The following is a 4945-nucleotide window of genomic DNA, read 5'->3' as shown; positions in this document are numbered from 1 at the left end:
GTGAACCATTTACATTCAAGAAATATTACAAAGAAACCGAGACTCCTAGAATCTCCCTTTATCATTACCCAAAACACTAAACTCTTGTTTGTTGATCTTTAAGATTAGGTTTGTTTACCTTTACTCTTCTTTTGAAACGATTGGATAGTCGTTTAGCTAATTCGCATTGAGACATTTCTAGTGCTTATTCCAGTCCCTGTGGATACGATAATCTTTTATATTACTTGCGACATTTTCGTACACTTGCGGAGAGCGAACAAGTTTTTGGCGCCGTTGCCGGGGACTGCGCTATAACATTAGGAATTATCAATTGAGTTAGACTAAACATAACTTTTCCTTTTTTTCTTTTGATTTGCATAGTTATAACTAATTGTTAGAATTCTGTTTTCGTAAGTTTTTCCTTTCTTGAATAACATTCTTGACAACTCTTTTTGTTGCAATTCTAATTCTAATTCTAACTTTGCATTCTTGATTTCTAGTACTCTAATCTAACTTTTCTCTGTTTTCTCTTTTGATCTTGTTTCTTTCTTCTTTTCTTTTGTAAACATATCTTGCAATTTTTAGCATATGAATTATTCTAGACATTTTTCTTTTTTCTTTTATCTTTTCTTTCTTGTTTTCATTATGCACTTTCTTTCTTGCAATTTAAATTCTGCATTTTCTTTCTTGCTTTTCATATTGCATTTTATTTCTTGTCTTTGATTCTTAATAATTTTCTTTTTCTTCTTGAATATCCATGAGCACTAACATGTCAAGCAGGACCATGAGAAATTTTTCTATACCCTTTTCTGCAAGATTTTTATCTCCCATTGTGCAACCTCAAATTGAAGCAGAAAGTTTCCAACTAGACCCAGAGATAATTTTCATGATACAAGGTCACAAATTTGGAGGAGAAGTATCAGAAAGTCCTTATATGCATCTTGAAACATTTTTAGAGATTTGTGATTTGGTGAAATATGAAGGAGTATCAGCAGATGCAGTTCGATTGATGACATTTCCTTTCAGTATCAAGGATAAAGCAAGGACTTGGCTATATTCTCTCTGTCCTCAGAGCATCACAACTTGGGAACAATTGGAGAAGCAATTTCTGAATCATTTTTTCCCTCCAAGTAGAACGGTGTATATGAGGAATTGCATAACAAATTTTGCTCAGGCATATGGAGAATCATTATTTGAAGCATGGAATAGATTCAAGAGTCTTCAAAGACAGTGCCCTCATCATGGTTTTGAAAAATGGTTGATTTTGCACATATTCTATGGGGGAATTTCTTTCTCAGACAAGAGTTTATTGGATTCATCAGCTGGAGGGTCTTTTATGGACAAAAGTGTAGATGAAGCTTATTCATTAATTGATCAAGTGACATTGAACCTCCATGAATGGTCGAACAAAAGTTGGATGGAATTTCCCTCAGATATTCAAAAAGTGCAAGCCATAAATGTAAGAGAGCCTGTCAAACAAAATGAAATTCAACCACCTAAAAATGTTGAAATTCACAAGTCACAGAGTGAGGAGTTCAAACATTTGGGGGCAAAACTTGATAGTATTGTTTCAAAATGGTTTAAAGAAGATCCCCCTCCTACACAGTCAAGATCCAATGAAAAGTGTGATGATGTTGGGTTGAGAAGTGGCAAAAATTATGAAGAACTTCTGAAGAATGACATGTTTAGAATTGAGGAGAAGAATAATAGAAGATCACAAGAACTCAATTCCATTTCTCTAGGAAGTTCCCAAAGGCCAGAAGTACCTTTCCCTCAACGATTAATCACACCAACATTAGATAAGCAAGTTGGATCTCCTCCAAAAGCTCAAAGGAAATTTAGGAAAAAGGAAGTTCAGTCTTTCCCAAGACCTTCACTAAGGGTTCCTTTTCCACAAAGGTTAGTGGGGGTCAATGAAAATAAAGATTTCGGCAAATCCTGTGACACTAATATGGTTGAGTGCAGATTTTTGAATATATATGAAGATGAAGATTTTTCAGATGAGGATTTTATTGATAATGTAGTGGTAAATAAGTTTTCAGATCTACCTCAAAATTTTATAAGGTGTTATAGTGACATTGAATTTTCAGATGATGAATGTGATGTGGTAGATCAACTTAAAACTGCAAGTGAAGTTATTGATCCTCTCGTTATTGATTCTCCTATTGAGGACATAGATGTTGGTTTATTTTTTGATGTATGTGTTGATGATGATGATATGGAAGAATGTGTAGGGAGCTGTGTTGTGGAAGCAGCATCTCAAGGATCACCACCTTTGTCAAGACAACCCTTAGAGGTTTTAAGAATTGATCATGTTTTGGAACAATGTGTAGAGACTTATGCAGAGCTAGCAGAGTCTCAAGAATCACCATCATTGATATCATCAACACCTAAGCTAGAGCCAGAACCATCATTTGATTCAGAGGAAGTCACATCTACATGTTTAGAAATTTCAGGTATTTCTCAGCAAAGTAAGGTTTGTATTTCTTGTGATCTTTTGGAAAACTCTATGGAGGTACCTATAATTGACTTTGTTGGATGTGATTCAGTTTTTATTACTTATTCATCTTATCTTGATATGGTTCTAGCTCTATACTATATAACATGTTTGTGGGAGATTTGTTTTTCTTTTGGATGTACAGATTTCACATGGGCCAATAATTGGAAGCTCAATTTGAACCGTCTTCGACCACCTGAAAAAATTTCCAAGAAGACGAAGATGGAGAGAGTTATACTTTACTTTGTAGCTCCTTTGATGAAAGCTCCCTCCATAATAAGAGCCCTTGGTAGGAGGGTTCTAAAATATCTTACCCCTCCAAGAGCAAGATTTAGATGAATCTAATGAGGTGGTCGAGCTAATGACCTTAAACAAGCGCTTCTTGGGAGGCAACCCAAGTTCATTTTCCTTATTTTCTTTTATGTCTTTAGTTCTCTCTTTATAATAAACATGTATCCTCTACTTAATTTTTCTTGTCTATCTTATTGTTGTAGAATTAAAAGTTGTGGAGGAATGTGAGTATTGGATGGAGGAGTATCTTTAAAAACATAAACGTCAACCATTTGGAGCTCATCACTTGGTAACTTCTTTTAAAATCTCCTCCACATTGTTTTTAGTTTTCATTGGGACAATGAAAAATTTAAGTCTGGGGGGATGCATTAGATGCATTTGATTTGCTTTGTTTGTTTTTGTTTTTGCTTATGTCTTGCATTGTGTTTTGATTTTTTGTGGCATACATCTTGAGAACATCAAATCTTCACTTATATGCTTTCTTGGATTCAAGTGAAATGTTAGCACGATTATTGTCTTGATTCATGATGTTCGAATGATGCTAGTAGTAAACTTTGTGTAGTTCTTTTTTCTATCTTGGGAAGCATTAATAAGCTAAAAATCTTATGGTGATGAGTTTTAGTTTTGGTTCAACCTTAAGGATTTTATCTTCACTACACTTGTGCTTGACGCTTGAATAGTTGATGTCATTGAAATAGTCATGATTCATCTTGTTTGCTTAGTACTTGGTTTCCATGGTGATTTCTCGACTTTCATTTTGGTTACTGGATGAGGCTCAAATCATTAAAGCTCATTTGGAAAAATCAAAATATCCCAACATGTGTGCTAAAAGTACATTTGTGAATAAGTTTTGCACAATGCAAACACCTATAAAAAAAAAGAGAGAAAAAAATAAAAGAATAATAAGGGATATAAAAAACAGTTGTCATGAGTGGAATCTAGCAAGTCACCCCTTTGAGACCGAGTTAGGTTATTGGGGAAATGACTGTTTAGCTTCTCTTGAGATTGAGCACGCCTTTGAGACCTTGGGTTAGTTGAGAAATATGAACCAAGTGAATGGTGAGTAAGTGCCTATCACTGGTTACTTGTCTTTCACTGGGAACACTAGGAATTCAAATTTGATGACGACTTGACTAGGACATGGATTGAAACTTGAAGGGTGTTGAGTTACTTTTACACTGCGCACAAGATTCTTATGCTTGAACCATACTTTACTTGTTTCCATGATCATGCTTGTTAATGAAGCTTTTTGATAGAGTTAGGAAAGTGCAATAGGTTTTATGAATGTGTTGTAGAACATATGAATTTAGACTGCAGCATTTTGCTTGAGGACAAGCAAAGGTTTAAGTCTGGGGGTGTGATGTGCGTAGATTATATACTCATTTATGCATGTTTTTACGCACATTTACATATTTTGAGCATGCTTGATCTATGCATTTTTATACTTTTAGCTTTTCTTTTAGCATATTTACTCTTTTGGTTCAGAGATCTGCATTTTGTGCATTTTCTGTACACAGGAGTCGATTTGGTGAAGAATCTACATCTTTAGGCATGCATTGGAGGAAACAAAGGGAGAAAGCACCGGGCCGTGTACCTCACACGGCCCTGCACTGGTATGGAGCTCGAGCCGTGTGGAGATTGGCACCAACAGAAGAGGAAGATGACATGGCCGTGTGAACCTCGCACGACCGTGTCAAGATTTGAAGCCAACCAGAGCAGAAGTCTTACATGGCCGTGTGGATCTACACGGCCGTGTGAGGTTTCCAGAGACCAAGCAGGCTGTGGTCGTGTGCACCACACGGCCGTGTAGCATTTCCAGAGCAGAGGGTTATGGCGTGTGGAGTCACACTACTGCTTTTGGCGAGAGGGAATGGACATGGCTGTGAATCTCACACGTGCCACTGGACCGTGTGGCGCCCGATTCCCTCCTCTATTTAAACCCTTCTTCATGAATTGAAAGGGGATCTCTCCCCCTTTGGGAGAAAGCAAGACTTGGTGGTTTCCTCCCATTCTTGGGAGGATTTCTGGGCGATTCTAAGGGAGATCTCGACGATTTCGACTCCGGAGCGAGGATTGGATCCGAAGACAAGGCTTCTTCGTAGATAAGTTTTCTCTTTTCCCCTCTTCTTGTTTTCTTGGATTGGGGATTCAAGGAATGCTTGTAATCTCTATTTCTTC

The 4945-nt window shown here is 36.8% G+C and overlaps 1 non-coding gene across 1 annotated transcript; it reads right to left on the bottom strand.

Annotated features, from left to right (window-relative positions):
* Positions 1-1121: 1121 nt before the first annotated feature.
* On the bottom strand, positions 1122-1227 carry LOC122013117. The gene has a single exon (XR_006120458.1). It is a non-coding gene; the product is annotated as a small nucleolar RNA R71 (small nucleolar RNA).
* Positions 1228-4945: the final 3718 nt, after the last annotated feature.

Source organism: Zingiber officinale, chromosome 8A (assembly GCF_018446385.1).
Source record: "Zingiber officinale cultivar Zhangliang chromosome 8A, Zo_v1.1, whole genome shotgun sequence".
Classification (NCBI taxonomy): domain Eukaryota; kingdom Viridiplantae; phylum Streptophyta; class Magnoliopsida; order Zingiberales; family Zingiberaceae; genus Zingiber; species Zingiber officinale.
This window is presented reverse-complemented; position numbering and strand designations above follow the sequence as displayed.